The sequence below is a fragment of the Rana temporaria genome, chromosome 6, assembly GCF_905171775.1.
Source record: "Rana temporaria chromosome 6, aRanTem1.1, whole genome shotgun sequence".
Lineage (NCBI taxonomy): Eukaryota > Metazoa > Chordata > Amphibia > Anura > Ranidae > Rana > Rana temporaria.
This window is the reverse complement of record NC_053494.1, coordinates 155732214-155751148: the sequence shown is the minus strand read 5'-3', so window position 1 is coordinate 155751148 and position 18935 is coordinate 155732214. Positions and strand designations below refer to the sequence as shown.

The 18935-nt window shown below is 41.6% G+C and overlaps 1 protein-coding gene across 2 annotated transcripts in view; it reads left to right on the top strand.

Moving 5' to 3' along the window:
* The window catches only part of UBE2E3 (ubiquitin conjugating enzyme E2 E3), a 91085-nt gene that overhangs the window by 15577 nt on the left and 56573 nt on the right, over positions 1-18935 (top strand). The gene's annotated exons all lie outside the window — the stretch shown is intronic.

Below are 18935 nucleotides of genomic sequence, written 5' to 3'. Positions count from 1 at the left end.
ATTACTAGCATGCCGTGTGAAGGCTCCACATTCTGTTGCTCTGATTAGAAGCTGAAGAATACAAAGAGGCCGATTTACTAAAACGGGAGAGTGCAAAGTCTGGTGCAGCTCTGCATAGAAACTGGCTTCCAGGTAATTGCCAGAGCTTAAACAAGCTGAAGTTAGAAGCTGATTGGCTACAATGGATATTGGAACAGTAATAGAGGGGAGATCCTCTAATGGGGACAGACCCTGGGATTCCTTCACATTGGAGGAATTTCTACTTCCTGTTTGGACTATGGAACAGAAATTAAAGAGGAATCTCCTCAATGGGACACAGATGCCTTTTAGTTACATCTTTTTAAGCTAGAAAGACAAACGATGGTATAGAGTAGGACCTTCTTTAATATGGAAATAAAAGCTCCAGTTGTCACATTTTACATGTTGCAAACCTTGCACAGCAAGCTTATAGGCAGCAGGTACCGACTCCTGTGTCAGCGGCTTGTGGCCATCTAAACAGAGTTGGACAGGGTCACCACCAGAGCTCAAGTCCCTTGAGAACGGAGTTCCTGCACTTTTTTCACAGCAGAAACGCTGTTCTCTTTGCAGCACTAGAGCAACCGAGCCAATCCTTCACTAAGCGGCGATGCCCAGCTCGAGTCACTGTTAGGGGCAGGCGAACCTTAGTAATCATATGTTACTGGCCGCTTCATGTATATGGATTCATTGGGTAGTGTGCGGGTATTCCGTCACTTCCTCGATGCCGCAATGTCTCCTGGGAGCTTTTGTCATTGTTCCCAGGAGACATTGCGGAGGTCTGTCGCGAGTTATCGCGGGATTTAGAAAGAACTTGCTTAAAAAAAAAACAGTAATTATGCATAGGAGCGTATATTTTTTTTTTTTTTTTTTTTTTGGTGGGGGAGTGGATCTTGGGTGGGAGTTCCCACACTTTTTTTCCCCAGGACTTGACCCCTGGTCACCACCACTACTAACTTCACATTCTGTGATTGCTGGTTGTCTAGCAGAGTCAACAAGGACCAATTTTTAAGCTCCCAAACCCCTTCATGCATAGACTACATAACGTGAGCCTCTGTACTGGCCATGGCTTTGCTGAAGGAAAGATTAGATTTAAAGTGGTTGTTAAAGCAGGGGTTCACCCGTACATAACACTTTTTCCCCTTAGCTTCATGCTCGTTTTGTCTAGGGGAATCGGCTAGTTGTTTTAAAATATGAGCTGTACTTACCATTTACGAGATGCATCTTCTCCGCCGCTTCCGGGTATGGGCTGCGGGACTGGGCGTTCCTATTTTGATTGACAGTCTTCCGAGAGGCTTCCGACGGTCGCATCCATCGCGTCACGATTTTCCGAAAGAAGCCGAACGTCGGTGCTCAGGCGCAGTATAGAGCCGCACCGACGTTCGGCTTCTTTCGGCTACTAGTGACGCGATGGATGCGACCGTCGGAAGCCTCTCGGAAGACTGTCAATCAAGAAGGAACGCCCGCTCCCGAAGACCCATACCCGGAAGCGACGGAGAAGATGCATCTCAAACGGTAAGTACAGCTCATATTTTAAAACAACTAGCCGATTCCCCTAGACAAAACGAGCATCCATCTAAGGGGAAAATTTGTTTTATGGGTGAACTCCCGCTTTAAGCCACTATATCATCTGTATACCATCCAATCTGTTACATAATGCTATGTGTGCTGTATAAAAACAAAATTGCAGATTTCTACTCTATCCTAGAGCGTCTCCCGGCGCTCACGTGACTCCTCGGCTATAGTGGGCAGGGCTGAGAACTCTGACGCTGACGTCAGAGGCACATAAACTGGCCAGTGTCAGGATTCAGCAGCCATGATAAACCGTTGTCAGTTTACAGATGGGAGAGCAGAACCAGGCAGGATCAGTCAGTTTTTTTAGGCTGTGCAATCACTGTGTTGTATAACATGCTTTAAGGGAACAGGATCTATTTATTTTTATCAATTATTTTTATTTATTTTTATTCCCTGTTATAGCCACGCCCCCCTACAGTAAGAATCTCTCCCTTAGGGAACACTTAACCCCTACAGTGCCCCCTAGTGGTTAACCCCTTCACTGCCATTGTCATTTTCACAGTAATCGGTTCATTAGTAGTTAAAAAAATGACATAAAACTATCCCCTATTTTGTAGACGCTATAATTTTTTTAAATTTTTTTTTGGGGGGGGGGGGGTCTTATTATAGCAAAAAGTAAAAAATATTGCAATTTATTTTTTTTCAAAATTGTCGCTCTATTTTTGTTCATAGCGCAAAAAATAACTGCAGAGGTGATCAAATACCACCAAAAGAAAGCTCTATTTGTGGGGGGAAAAAGGACGCCAATTTTGTTTGGGAGCCATGTCGCACAACTGCGCAATTGTCATTTATATCGACGCAGTGCCGAATCGCAAAATAGGGCCAGGTCCTTAACCTGCATATTGGTCCGGGTCTTAAGTGTTTAAACAGAAAAAGTAAACAGAAAAAGTAAATTTGGACTGTTTTTTTTTTTTTTTTTTTTTATGATTCCCTTAAGGTGATGCGCTTTTGTGAATTTTTTTTTTTGTGAACAGTCCTATGAAAAAATAAATGCGCATATATTGGCACAAATCACTGTCATTAGGATCTCCAAATAGTATTGGAGACACTGGTAGAAAATAAAGGAAAGTAGCTGCAGAAAAAAGCGCAATATTTGTTTGGCATAAAAAATACACTGCTAGTAGAAAAGCTTTCTTTCATCCCAAATGACAAAAATCTGATTAGCAGAAACACTGAGGATATATAAAAAATAGATTTAGAAAGATCCCCCTTTGGGGTATTGTTAGGAGAATTTAAATGAAACCAGCGAGGAGGATGTCTCTGTCTTTTCACATCTATTATGCTTTTGTATTCCTTCTTTCGCACTCTGTGCCCACTTGTGTCACATGACTCATCTTGAAAGTGTCTAATTATGGAATGCATTAGTCAGTGCAATAAGAATCACCTCATGCATATAACTTGTTTGTATTGCCATTATTACCTAACCGGTGATAACAAAAATAACATAATGTGTATTCCTATGGGTTTCCTTCTACTCGCATGTGGCAGCAACTATCCTTTCCCAGTAGCTATTTAACCTAATTATGGGCCAATCATCAAGTTTCTAAATCAACAAAAGCAAGATTTAAGTGTAATAGCTGAACAGTACTTGCCCTTCTTAGCTTAAGTGTGCGACTCGCATCATTGTATCACTGTAAAGCAGCTTACCAATTGTTTTTTTTAATTGCATCCTGTGACTTTATTAAATATCTGTACATCTTCCCTTTTTTTATTTAAAAATTAATAATTTGAGCTCTGCAACTTATAATTTCTAGTTAATGTAAGTAACTGGTTCTTGGCAGAATATCCGGCTAATGTCCATTCTGCCAGATATTTGGGACTACTGTGCATGGAGACTGAAATAATGGGCAGTGTGTGCAGACAAGTGCAAGGTAGAGGACTAGTTGTTGCGATTACTGAAAAAACGTGCTGTGCTACAATTATATACCATAATTTTATTAAATATAAAATAGCCAATGAAATAATCTGATGTAAAATTCCAAAATTTAAGGTGCATAGTGCTCCTCCTTTCACACAATAAATAGAACAAGTCCCAAAATCCATTCATAAAAGTTTATCCGCAATCTTTTTAATTCATCGATGTTGGAATAATATGTGATAAGGCAGGGGTTGACAAATTTGCTTGGAATCTAGGAGCCAGCTAAAAAAGTTGGGAGCCAGAAAACGCGCCCCGTCCCGACGAGCTTGCGCGCAGAAGCGAACACATACGTGAGCAGCGACCACATATGTAAACGGTGTTCAAACCACACATGTGAGGTATCGCCGCGATTGGTAGAGCGAGAGCAATAATTCTAGCCCTAGACCTTCTCTGTAACTCAAAACATGCAACCTGTAGAATTTTTTAAACGTCGCCTATGGAGATTTTAAAGGGTAAAAGTTTGTCACCATTCCACGAGCGGACGTAATTTTGAAGCGTGACATGTTGGGTATCAATTTACTCGGCGTAACATTATCTTTCATAATATAAAAAAAATGGGGATAACTTTACTGTTGTCTTATTTTTTTAATTTAAAAAAGCGTAATTTTTTCCCAAAAAAGTGCGCTTGTAAGACCGCTGCGCAAATACGGCGTGACAAAGTATTGCAACGATCGCAATTTTATTCTCTAGGGTGTTAGGATAAAAAATATATATAATGTTTGGGGGTTCTAATTAGAGGGAAGAAGATGGCAGTGAAAATAGTGAAAAATTACATTAGAATTGCTGTTTAACTTGTAATACCAACGACCACCACCAGATGGCGCCAGCTTACACATCTGGTGGTAATAACTTGTAATATCAACGGCTCACCACCCAGATGGCGCCAGCTCACAAAATTATTATTTTTTTTGCCCCCCTTTCAAGCCAAGTCGCCAGGACCCTATTTCTAGTCGCCATGGAGACCTGGCGCCCGGGATTTGTCGAGCCCTGTGATAAGGATATTCATTGCAGCCCGACTCTCTTAACTTGTGTGGTGCACCTTAAAATTATAAAAGGTCTAATGCCAGCCTCTCCCCCTTTGAGCTGGAAATCGATTTTAATGACCACCTTGGTTGCTTCCTTCCTTCATGTCTGCATTCCTTTTTGCAATGCTATAATGTGTAACAGGATAAAATAGCTGCACAATGCTCTCCATTACTTAAAGCGGGAGTTCACCCATTTATGAAATTTATTTTTTTCTCCCATAAGGTTCCTGCTCGTTCGGTCTAGGGGAATCGGCTATTTGTAGTAAAATATGAGCTGTACTTACACGTTTTCGAGCTGCATCTTCTCCGTCGCTTCCGGGTATGGGTCTTCGGGAGCGGGCGTTCCTTCTTGATTGACAGCCTTCCGAGAGGCTTCCGACGGTCGCATCCATCGCGTCAGTCGTAGCCGAAAGAAGCCGAACGTCGGTGCGGCTCTATACTGCGCCTGCGCACCGACGTTCGGCTTCTTTCGGAAAATCGTGACGCGATGGATGCGACCGTCGGAAGCCTCTCGGAAGACTGTCGATCAAGAAGGAACGCCCATTCCCGAAGCCCATACCCGGAAGCGACGGAGAGGATGCATCTCGTAAACGGGTAAGTACTGCACATATTTTAAAATAAATAGCCGATTCCCCTAGTAAAAACGAGCAGGAATCTAAGGGGGAAAAGTGCCCTCTAAGGGTGAACCCCCGCTTTAAAAAAACTTTTTTTTTTTTTTTTTTTTTAAAGCAAGTAAATAATTTTTACGTAGTTGTGCATATGTTTTGATGAGCAAACACCAGTGTAGGTTTAACATCAAGTCCCTTGGTGTGTGATAATGCACACTCAGTGTGTAGATGTACTGAATGAACCTGCGTCTCCTAACTTAACGCACACAGTTATGTCATGGATGATATAATCAGGGTCAGTATTGCCTGTTGTCTCCCTGTAAGTGATCTTTTCCCTACTACTGATTTACCACGCCTTGCTGTAAGACTAACATTCAGAGGCAGCAGTGCCTTAAAGAGGAAGTAGTGTTCCTCTTATATTTTACCTACAGATAAGGCTTTCCTGTGTAGGTACTTTAAATATCTCCTAAACTTGCACTGTTTCAGAGATCTTTACTGTAAACACTTTCACCGACACTTTCAAGGAACGGCTCGCTTGTGACATTTTCTTCAGGGCCCTTGCCATAACTGGCGGCCCCCGTGGCAGTGACGTCATTGCGGCTCCGGCCAGTCACATCGCCGGAGCCCGCAAACCCAGAAGTAGCTCCGGGAAAAGATGTTGGCCGTGCGGGGCATCATTCTAAGGTAAGTATTTCATAATGAGCTAGTATGCTATTGCATACTAGCTCATTATGCCTTTTTCTTGCAGAGGGTGTATGGGTTGGTGTGTGTGTGTGTGTGTGTTTGTTTGTTTGTTTAACATTCTGCTATAAAAAATGATAAATCAAATTTCTTCATTAATTTAGGTCAATATGTATTCTGCTACCGGTACATGTTTTTGTTTAAAAAAAAAAAAAAAAAGTCCCAATAAGCGTATATTGTAGGACTGCAACTAACGATTATTTTCATAATCGATTAGTTGGCCGATTTATTGTTTCGATTAATCGGATAATGACCCAAAAAAAAAAAAAAAAAAAAAGCATTTTTTACAAAGGTCATTATCCGATTAATCAAAACAATAAATCGGCCAACTAATCGATTATAAAAAATAATCGTTAGTTGCAGTCCTACAATATACGCTTATTGGGACTTTTTTTTTTTTTTTTGGGCCAATTTGTTGTTGGGCAGATTACAAAACACAAATTGACGCAAAAACACATTACATGCTTTTCTGCAGCTTCTCCATTGAAGTATATTGAACCAAAAAAAAAAAAAAATAGCACCGTTTTGCGTTTAAAAAGTCCTTGCCCTTTCCAAATACGCATCAGCTGAAAATAAAATAATGGAAGTGAACGTGTCCCATAGTAAAACATGTAAATGAACTGTAGTGTGTTTCTGCGAAAAGCACCAAAAAACAGGTGTGAGCCCAGGCCTGAGATGTTTAGTAACATAATGGGGTTAAAAAAACAATGTACAAAAAGAGCAAATAATCGCTACTGTAAGGGGTTAATTTTTTTTACTGTGGGACAGTGAAAGTAATATTTACAGTAGCGATTTGCTTTTTTGTACTATAAAGGGCTAATTTTAGTTTTTTTTTAACCCCATTATGTTACTGGCCAATTAATCGATTAGGAAATCGATTACAATTTTCATAATCGATTAGTTGTTTCGGCCCTAGTATATTGATTGGTTTCCGCAAAAGTTATAGTGTCTACAAACAAGGGGGATATTTTATGGCATTTTTATTTTTACTGGTAATGGTGGCTATGAGTGGGACTTCCACATGCAATGATCGATGCTAAAAAACAATGCACTGTCACCATACTGACACTGGCAGGGAAGGTGTTAACAGGCGATCAAAGGGTTAAATGTGCTCCTAGGGTGTGTTTGCTAACTGCGTGGGGGGTGCTTTGACTGGGGGAAGAGAGATCTGTGTTTCTGCTTGGCAGAAATACAAGATCTCCATCTTCCCCTCTGACAGAATGGCGACCTGCCTTGTTTACGTAGGCATCTCTTGGAAGAGATCGCTGGGTGCTGGCGAACATCGGGTGATTGGCTCCTGCTGTGGCCAATCACAGCCGAAGCGGGTTGCATTTGGCACCCGTGTGTGACCCAGAAGAAGCTACAACGTACAGGTACATGATTTCACGCTAACGGACTACCCTGCCGTGGTGGCTGGAGATAGAGAATGAGCAGCTAGACTATCTGTGTATTAATGTGTTAATCTTATTGTTTTGTCATTGTGTTTAAAAGAAAACTCAATTTTGGGCACAATATTTTTCCCGAGTGTTTGCTGTCCCTAGGACATGGCCTCCTCGGACATATCGCACTCATCAGAAATGCCTTCAGCTTTGATAAGCTTCTGAAATGTTTAAGTATTTATCTCTGACTGTTGGTAGATCTTTTCATATTGTTTTAGCAGCATTTTATGGTTGGTAATCTTTTTCACTGAATTTATCAGACTGTAATGGTAATAAAAGGAAGCGATGTCCTGTTTGAATACAGAAAAATCTCAGATATATCAATTTTTCTCTATTTGAACTGGCACTTTTAACTTGGCAGCTTTACAGTTGGCGTAAATCTTTCGCAAGCTTCCAATTCTTAGATGTCATGTTTGAGTGTATTAAGCAATTCATTAAACGTCAAAAAACATTTAATGGGGGGGAAAAGGTTATTATCGTTAAAACCATAGCAGATGATAAATATATAAAATGGATAAAGAAAACATTCTTAACCACTTAAGACCCGGACCATTACGCAAGTACAGGACCTGGCCAGTTTTTGCGATTCGGCACTGCGTCGCTTTAACTGACAATTGTGCGATGTGGCTCCCATACAAAATTGGCGTAGTTTTTTTTTTTTTCCCCACACAAATGGAGCTTTCTTTTGGTGGTATTTGATCACCTCCTGTGGTTTTTTATTTTTTGCGCTATAAACAAAAATAAAGCGACAATTTTGAAAAAAAATATCAATTTTTTGCTATAATAAATACCCCCCAAAAAATATAACATTTTTTTTTTTTTCTCAGTTTAGGCCGATATGTATTCTTGTACATATTTTTGGGAAAATAAATCGCAATAAGCGTTTATCGATTTGGTTTGCGCAAAATTTATAGCGTTTCCAAAATAGGGGATATTTTTTTTTGTATTTTTTTTTTATTTTTTTACTACTAATGGCGGCGATTAGCGTTTTTTTTTTTTTTTTCGTGACTGCGGCATTATGGCGGACACATCGGACAATTTCGACACATTTTTGGGACCGTTGTCTTTTTCACAGCAAAAAATGCATTGTTTACTGTGAAAATGACAATTGCAGTTTGGGAATTAACCACTAGGGGGCGCTGAAGGGGTTAAGTGTGACCTCATATGTGTGTAACTGTAGGGGGGCAGGGCTGGACATGTGACGTCAGTGATCGCTTTACCCTAGATCAGGGAACATACGATCAATGACAGCGCCACTGTGAAGAACGGGGAAGGTGTGTTTACACACACCTCTCCCCGTTCTTTCAGCTCCTATGACCGATCGCGGGACTCCGGCGGCGATCGGGTCCAGCGGCCGCAGTCACGGAGCTTCGGACCGACGGCTGGATACTTAGAGGACATACAGGTATGTGCTTGTGCCCACCCTTGCCATTCTGCCAACGTATATGTGCAGGAGGCGGTCCTTAAGTTATATATATAATTTTGTTATAATTATGAATCACTTTTTGTACACAAAAAGCTGATGTAATTGATGCTTGTCTGTCCTTCCATTCTTTTTGTTCCAGTTGCTGTTAAGATGGCACTGAACTGTTTTTTAGTATTTACAATGATTAAATGTCATGAGTATTAAACTGACAGTAACCTAAGTGATTGAGTAGATGGCGCTTATAACCAATACCTGGTCAATGGGCATTTTTAAGCTAATTCAGTTGTGAGTTTAGCAGTTTTCACCATATTGCCTTGAAAGCTTTCAGTTGCACGCTCTTTCTGACTTTCAAGGATAGCCTTGTGTTGTACTTTTATAAAACGCATAAAAAAATATATTATGGTCCTTTTTTACGCACTGCAAAAAGCTGGGACTCATTTTGTTAGGAAAAAATGTAATTGCTAGGCGCCAGTATTTTTAGAAAGACCCTCTCATCAGGAAAGCTCTGGGAAATGAAAGTTTTGTTTTCATTTGAGATGCTTCATCGCAAAACTATACAGAAGAGATGTTTAACACATTGTACTTTTACTTTCCCTTTTTATAAAATAAAAGTTTACAAATCAACATTGTACAAAATAGATCATTTGCTTTTGTTGGAATATTGCACCGATAAAGTGACAAATATAACATGGATTCCAATGCCCTAGTTCACACCAGTGCAGTGCGTTCCAGCAAAGTCAAAAACGTAGAATATTTAGCATTTTTCTATGGGGGAAAAAACAAATGCACCAGAATGGGGAAAAAAAACCCCATAAAAAATGCTCCTGCAGAAACTCATCCATAACGCAGGAATTACGGTGTGAACTGGTCCAAGAGAAAGCACAAATGATCTTCTACAATTTTGGGAGATGGGGGGGGGGGGGGGCAGGTTTCTTTCGTTTTGACCTTACTGGCTTTTTTAGTAAGAATGTGTGTTTGGGAGGGAGGCTTCAGACTGTCGGCACATAGTTTTTACATGTTATTCCCCCCCCCCCCCCCCCCAAGCACAAGTCAGAACACCCCTTTCTGGTAATTGAGTAAATGCAAACTTGTACTGTTTCACTGCAATACTTGGGGATTGAGCATTTTATCAGTGGGACTTGCTATGGTTTGTGTGGTGGTGGTAGTAAGGGGGAGGGGGTAAAGGAGTTGGATATACAAGTAGCCATTAAAGGGGTTGTAAAGGTACAATTTTTTACCTTAGTGCAGTCCTCCTTCACTTATCTCATCCTTCGATTTTGGTTTTAAATGTCCTTATTTCTTCTGAGAAATCCTCACTTCCTGTTCTTCTGAGAAATCCTCACTTCCTGTTCTTCTGAGAAATCCTCACTTCCTGTTCTTCTGTCTGTAACTCCACACAGTAATGCAAGGCTTTTCCCCTGGTGTGGGGTGTCGTGCTCGCCCCCTCCCTTGGACTACAGGAGAGTCAGGACGCCCCATAACACACCGCTCCTTTCTCTATCTGCAACGTAGATGGCGTCCTGACTCTCCTGTAGTCCAAGGGAAGGGGGCGAGCCTGACACTCCACACCAGGGAGAAAGCCTTGCATTACTGTGTGGAGTTACAGACAGAAGAACAGGAAGTGAGGATTTCTCTGAAGAAATAAGGACATTTAAAAGCAAAATCGAAGGATGAGGTAAGTGAAGGACGACTGCACTAAAGGTAAAGGAAGCTAGGAAAAAAAATTGGATATCTTTCAGTTGAATGTTTTTACTTTTTAAAAATTCCTTTCTCCATTATCTTTGACTACAGGAAGTCTTACTATATTGGCTGTGGCGTGATCTTTCATAGCCAGCTTTTTCAACTGAGAAAATATCGTTCCATCCATGCTGGGACTGCAGATTATTAGAATCTGCTGTTCTCTTACAATTTAGCTGGTAATGCAGTATGGGGAATATGGTTGAGCTATTGGGATAATGTTTGTTTGTTTTCTAAATAGTATGTGTTGTAGTTGACAGAAGACTTTTCAGCAGACAATCTTTGCAATCAGTGACAGGCTTCAAAGCACTCCTGATTTTAATGAGGTACTGAACTCTGGAAGCTGTGCCCACAAAAGACAAAGCATAAACAGCTGGTCACCACCAGTATTGCCTTTGGGCTCCCCACAGTTCACCCTCTTGTCAGATCTGGCATTTTGGTGACTGGTAATCTTGATGATTGATGGATAAATAATCAAGCAGCTAAAGGGTAACAAAGTGCAGATGAGTGAAGCAGAATCGGGAGGATCTTCCAGTGCAGCTTTCCCTCCAACAAGGAGAAAGAGCAGCATAGTAGTGATATTGCTGAATCTGGTGAGACTAAAGCTCATTCATAGTTGCATAGTCAGGTTGAAAAAAGACCATCTAGTTCAACCAATAAATGGTGAAAAAAAAAAAATCACAATCCTTTTATACAGAATGCCATTCCCACAATTAATCCACACAGGCAAAAAACAAAAAAAAAAAAAAAAAAAGTATGATCCAATTTCCTTCAGCATGGAAAACATTCCTTCCTGATCCCCCCAAGACAATGGGATATTCTCTGGATGAACTTTTACCTATAAATATTAGTATCCCGTTATGTTATGTACATTTAAGAAATAATCCAGGCCTTTTTAGGCCCCTTTTACACTGGGGCGGTGGGTGGGTCGGCGATCTACCTAACCCCCTTCCCCCCCGATCCTTCTCCACTGTGGATCCTCCCCCCCCCCCCCCCCCTAGTATGTATGATGCATGCATATTCTTGGCTTCCAAGTGCATGATTTTACATTTATCAACATTGAACATCATTTCACATAGTTGTCCCATTTAGGGCCGAAACAACGAATCGATTAATCGACAACTAATCAATTATGAAATTAATCGATTACCATTTTCATAATCGATTAATCAGCCAGTAACATAAGGGGTTCAACAATAACTAAAATTGGCCCTTTATTGTACAAAAAAAGCTAATCGCTACTATAAATATTACTTTCACTGTTCAACAGTAAAAAATTAACCCCTTACAGTATAGATTTGCTCTTTTTGTACTAATTTTAGTTTTTTTTAGTTTTTTTTTTTTTTAACCCCATTATGTTACTAAACATCTCAGGCCTGGGTCACACCTCTGTGTGTTTTTTGACATCGGCCTACCTCCTGGAGCGGTGGCCATCTTGCTCTACCCGGCGGCAGCCTAGGTGAGCTCTAATGATAAAGGGGTTAGAGGATAAAACCGTGACGGTGTTAATAAACAAGACAAAACCTTATGTTTGTTTGTCTTGTCGTGTGTGTTTTTTTTTTTTTTTTTTTTGCTGATCCGATCTGTGACTCTGATCCGAGAAACGATCCGAACTGTGAGTTTTTTGATCCGTTGCACCTCTACTAAAATGTAACACAAGGGGTTTTAATATTGTACGAGTGGAAGGCACTCGGAGAGCTAAATGTCTGTGGGTTAGGGGCACAAATGACTGTTCTTGCATTGGGTGCTGACATCCCACACAATGAAAATGGGGATCCCCACAACTTGGGGAATTTTTTTTTTTTTTTTTTTAGATACAGGATATCTCGGAAGTATTTTTATGTGACACTTCACCACAATACAGACATTTATTTTTAGAAAGCATTATAGTTGCTCCGTCATGTGAATATCCATGTTAATAATAAACAAATCAATGCTTGGACTATCGTATACATCATCACGTGACTGATATGGAGCACTCCACCTACAGTTTTATTCTGATATTCTCCCTCCACATTGTCATTTTCAGGATTGCTGTAAATCAAATAACAAAATCTTCCTGCTGTTTGCTAATATTGGATCTTAATTAGGATACATTTGAAAGTGAGATAGATTTCTAGACACAATGGGGGACATTCAAATTTTGCTTCCTTGTAGCCATGGCAACCATTTTTATGGAAGGTGTCTCTATTAATTTCACAGACATAAAATATCAAGTATCACCGGCTCTGTCCTTAGGCTTACTGCAGTGAGTATTTCATCTCTGGTCATATGCTGTATGGACACTTGCCCAGAGGGATGCCAGGATGGAAGATCCTGCTTTTTATCTTGTGACTAATAAAAGTGATCATAAAAGCTACTGTCCCACTCTTCACTTAGGCCACTTTCACACTGAGGCACTTTACAGGCATTTCAGTGCCTGCAAAGCACCTCACCTGGCTCACTCAGTGTAAAGCCTGAGTGCTTCCACACCAGAGCGGTGCGCTTACAAGACGTTAAAAAAAGTCATGCAAGCAGCATCTTAGGGGCAGTTTAGGAGCAGTGAATACACCGCTCCCAAAACGTCTCTGCCATTGAAATCAATGGGCAGCACTGCCGAAGCGCTGCACTTTTAACCCTTTTTCAGCCGCTAGCGGGGGTGGAAAGCTTCAGTGTGAAGATGGCCTAAGTTTGAGGAAATTTTTGCAGGTGCCTGTCAAAGTATCTTACTATACAGTTTATATGTTATTATATACAAATAACAGAGCTTGGCACTGCCTCGTTGATCAGTGTGGCTACCTGAGTATGAGATTAATAGGACAGCAGGAAGCAGGGTTAAACATGATCTTCAATGGAGATTTTCTTTTGGCTTAAAGCGGAGGTCTGGCCCCCCCCCAAAAAAAAAAGCCAGCAGCTACACATACTGCAGCTGTTGGCTTTTAATAATATGATGCTTCCCTATCCTGGAGTCCAGCGATGTTGGCACCGCACTGTCGGGTGCTGCCGCCAGCATTGCGTATAAGGGAACAAAGCAGTGTAGCCTTGCGGCTTCATGCCAGGAACCCTACTGCGCATGCGCAAGGAGACAAATGAGCGGAAGTTCCACTTTTGGGAAAGCTGATATCCAGGCTAGATAAATATCATCTAAGTTCAAGAAATGTGTATTCTTTATTTAAATCTTGGTGTCATTTGTGATATTTTTGTAAATTTTCCAGTTTTGTGCAGTATGAAACAATGCTACATTTTGCATCTATGCAGGCATTTCTTGTAATAAAGTCCAGTTAGGGACTCTGACCGGCCATGGATGCACGCAAACTGGCCACAGCTAATGAGTCTGTTTGTATGTGCCAATAGCACAGGGTGCTGCTGCTATTGGAGGCAGCGTTTAACCTTGGCTACAGGCATTGTGGAGAAATTCATCTTCAAAGTCCACAACTGAGGCAGGAAATTTTGGCTCTTGTCTCTCCTATAATGTAAACAAACACGGTATATAAAAGTTGACTTTACAATCTTTGTGGTGATGATGGCAGATATTTGAGAGAGAATTAATTCACACTACTCATTACTAGAGTTGAGCGAACCCGAACTGTAAAGTTCGGGTTCGGTACGGACTTTGGGGTTTTCCCAAACCCGAATAATTGCTGAAAGTTCGGGTCCGAGTTCGGGGGAAAAAAAATGGTCCCCCCAAATTCAATAACCAGACCCTTTAGGTCTGGTATGGATATTGAGGTGAACCCCGCCGTCAATTAAAAAAAAAAAATAACGTGGGGTTCCCCCTAAATATCCATAACCAGACCCTTCAGGTCTGGTGTGGATTGTAAGGGGAACTCCACCCCAAATTTAAAAAAAAAAAATGGCGTGGAGTTTCCCCCAAAATCCACACCAGACCCCTTTATCCGAGCACGTTGACCTGGCTGGCCGCAGAAAAGAGGAGGGGACAGAGTGCGGCCCCCCCCTCTCCTGAACCGCACCAGGCCACATGCCCTCAACATTGGGAGGGTGCTTTGGGGTGCGCCCCAAAGCACCTTGTCCCCATGTTGATGGGGACAAGGGTCTCATCCCCACAATCCTTGCCCGGTGGTTGTGGGGGTATGCGGGCAGGGGGCTTATCAGAATCTGGAAGACCCCTTTAACAAAGGGGACCCCCAGATCCTGGCCCCCCCTTGTGTGAAATGGTAATGGGGTACACTGTACCCCTTCCATTTCACGAAGGAAGTGTAAATAGTAGTTTTCATTAAAAAAAAACACACCGTAGAACAAATTACTTTATTAATTAAACCAAATAAAAATCCAGCGGTGAAAAAAGACGATCGATGCTGTCCCTGCTCCAACGCTGTCTCTATCCAGCGCCGGGTGATGTCCCCAGCGACGAACGATTGGTCCAGCGATGAGAACATCCATCCATTCAGAGCTCAGCGAATGACGCGCCGATACTTTGACATTTCTTTTATAGGGTAGGCGGGCCGCGCATCACGTGACCTCGTCCCCCTCTGACGCACACTCTGCTACGTCACTGGGACAGCCCAGACATGCCCCTTGCGTGGCCCGCCTCCCCTATAAAAGAAACATCAAAGCATCGGCGCGTCATTCGCTGAGCTGTGCTCTGAATGGATGGATGTTCTCATCGCTGGACCAATCGTCCGTCGCTGGAGACATCACCGGCGCTGGATAGAGACAACGTCTCTAAGTAACAGCATAGATCGTCTTTTTTTCACCGCTGGATTTTTATTTGGTTTAATTAATAAAGTAATTTGTTCTACGGTGTGTTTTTTTTCCCCCCCTGAAAACTACTATTTACACTTCCTTTGTGAAATGGTAGGGGTACAGTGTACCCCATTACCATTTCACACAGGGGGGGCAGGATCTGGGGGTCCCCTTTGTTAAAGGGGTCTTCCAGATTCTGATAAGCCCCCCGCCCGCATACTCCCACAACCACCGGGGAAAGGTTGTGGGGATGAGACCCTTGTCCCCATCAATATGGGGACAAGGTGCTTTGGGGGGCACCCCAAAGCACCCTCCCAATGTTAAGGGCATGTGGCCTGGTGCGGTTCAGGAGAGGGGGGGGGCGCACTCTGTCCCCCCCTCTTTTCTGCGGCCGGCCAGGTCAACGTGCTCGGATAAGGGGTCTGGTGTGGATTTTAGGGGGAACTCCACGCCATTTTTTTTTTTTTTTTTATTTGGGGTGGAGTTCCCCTTAAAATCCACACCAGACCTGAAGGGTCTGCTCATGGATATTTAGGGGGAACCCTACGTCCTTTTTTGTTTTAAATTGACGGCGGGGTTCCCCTTAATATCCATACCAGACCTAAAGGGTCTGGTTATTGAATTTGGGGGGACCTCCGCATTTTTTTTTTTTTTTTTTTTTTACTAAAAGTCCGTGTCCCATTGACTTCAATAGGGTTCGGGTTCCCGAACCCAAACTTTTTTTTTAAAGTTCATGTTCGGGTCCGAACCCGAACATCCAGGTGTCCGCTCAACTCTACTCATTACTATTTCTTCTTTTGTGAAGGTAACCTCTACTAGTTTATTTTCTCATCATACATTTATCTTCAGGTTTTGCGACTTGTTTGCTTAAGGAGATTACAGTACAATTGTATTGTCTTCTACATATTATTCCTTTGGTTTTTCTCAGTATATACAATGCTACATTGACCTTGAGCTCTTTATCCTGATCTGTATTTGCTTTTTTTGACATGAATGTATTGATTGAGCACTTCCTTGTGTAGTAGACTGTGAAAATATTTAGCTGAACTCTGATAAAAGGGATGACAAATAACACTTTTATTACATTTTAAAACAGGCTTTGAAATAGAATGACAGATGTTTAGACTTTTTTAGAGGTATGACCTAGAGCAGCATTAGTTCTTAAAAAAAATCCATATGTACACTTCTTGCTATAAATTATATAACAAGGATGACTAATCTGAAACAGGAACAGTAAGTCAGATTATGGAACAGGTTTCCTGCTCATTCCTTGACTGATAAATTCCTCACTGTGTTGTTGTTGTAAGGCATCATTGCACTGATAGAAAACATGACCCTGACCAATTTTTTTAAGGCGTGTGTGTGTTTTTAAAGTGGCATTCCATCTATAAAAAATAAATAAACAAATAAGTATCCAGTGTACAGTACATAAAAAAAATCAATGCACTTCCTAATTATGCCCATGTCGCATACCCTGCGGATCCTTCCATGTCACAGTTCTCATGATTTTCAGCCTTACGGCCTGCTACACTATCTTGCCTACATTGAATTCTCTAGCCTCTGTGTTGTTGGCCCTCCACGTGTTTCATTTAATAAATATTAGTATAATATGGTAGAGCTGCACGATTAATCATCAAAAAAAAATCGCGATCTCGATTTAACCCCCCTCGCGATCTTAATACAGCATTTTCACATTAAGGTGGCATCACTAGATTTGTTTATTTATTTAAACTGTTTAATGTGATTAAGATTTCATTACATGCGCTGTTTTGTTCACTCATATTGACATACTACACATTCAGGTGTCATTATAGGTATCATTTGTCACATATATATTTTCGTTAATAACAGCAGCTACACTTCACTATCATTTATTTATCTCCAGTGGAGCGCAGTGGGGGTGGTTCATAGAAGGCCTTTTTTTACTACAATTTTTTTCACATTAATACAGCATTGCCTTTATTCGGTACAGAGAGTTCTCTGCTCATAGCTGACAACTGTAAAAAAAGAAAACAGGCAGCCTGCCAAGTTTATCATTCATTCAGAGAGTCGTGGTTAATGATTCTTACTCTGAATGGTCTAAGGTTAGCAGTGGTGTACCCCAAGGTTCAGTGCTGGGACCCTTACTTTTTAATATCTTTATAAATGATATTGGGTCTGAGATCAAAAGTAACATTTCTGTCTTTGCAGATGACACCAAGCTATGCAGTGGAATAACGTCCTTACAGGATGTCTCCAATTTACAAGCCGACCTCAATGTTCTGTCTAATTGGGCGACTATGTAGCAGATGAGGTTTAATGTTGATAAATGTAAAGTTATGCACTTGGGGGCTAAGAATACACATGCATCATACATACTAGGGGGAGTACAACTGGAGGGATCCCTAGTGAAGGATCTGGGAGTTTTGGTAGATCATAAGCTCAATAATGGCATGCAATGCCAAGCTCCATTTTTCAAAGCGAGCAAAGTCCTTTCTTGTATTGAGAGAGAGAGAGATATGGACTCCAGAGAGAGAGAGATAATTTTGCCCCTGTACAAATCATTAGTAAGACCTCATCTAGAATATGCAGTTCAGTTTTGGGCCCCAGTTCTCAAAAAGGATATTGGGGAACTGGGGAGAGTGCAGAGAAGGGCAACTAAACTGATAAGAGGCATGGAGGAGCTCGGCTATGAGGAAAGATTAGAGGAACTGAATTTATTCACTCTTAAGAAGAGGAGAATAAGGGGGGATATGATCAATATGTACAAATATATAAGGGGTCCATATAGTGAACTTGGTGTTTGAGTTATTCACTTTACAGTCAACACAGGGGAAGCGAGGACACTGCCTAGAGGAAAAGAGATTTAATCTCCATATGCGCAAAGGTATCTTCACAGTAAGAGCTGTGAAAATGTGGAACAGACTCCCTCCAGAGGTGGTTCTGGCCAGATCAGTAGATTGCTTTAAGAAAGGCCTGGATACTTTCCGAGATGTACATAATATAACTGGGTACTGACATTTATAGGTAAAGTTGATTCTGGGAAAATCCGATTGCCTCTCGGGGGATCAGAAAGGAATTTCTTTCCCCTGCTGTAGCAAATTGGAGCATGCTCTGCTGTGGGTATAGGATTGTACGATATTTTTTATTTCATGGTATCGGTAGTAGATCTTCTTTTTTAAGTTCTGTAAGTTGCGAAGTGGGGCCTCCATTGATCAAACTTGTTTTTCCAGCACATCCCAAAGCTGCTTGGTTGGATTGAGATCTGGAGAATTTGGAGGCCAAGTCAACACCACAAGCTTAATTGTGTCACTCAAACCATTCTTGAACCGTTTTTGCAGTGTGGCAGGGTGTATTATCTTGCTGAAAGAGGCTACTGCCATCAGGGAATACCCTATCCATGAAAGGGTGTACTTGGTCAGCAACAATGTCTATGTAGGTGGTACGTGTCAAGTAACTTTCATGTGAATGGCAAGGCTCAAGGTTTCCCTGCAGAACATTGTCCTTGCCGGATGCCATAGTACTTCTTGGTGCCATCTCTTCCCCAAGTAAGTGAAACGCACACACCCACATGATGTAAAAGAGAGCGCGATTCATTCCATGCTACCTTCTTCCATTGCTCCATGGTCAAGTTCAGATGCTCAGGGGGCTTTGGCTGTAGACACGGGTCAGCATGGGCACCTTGACCGGCCTGCAACTTTGAACACCACAAACTGTGATTCCTATTTTTTCTGCTTATTACACATCAACTTCTAGGACAACATGTTTACTTGCTGCCTAATATATCGC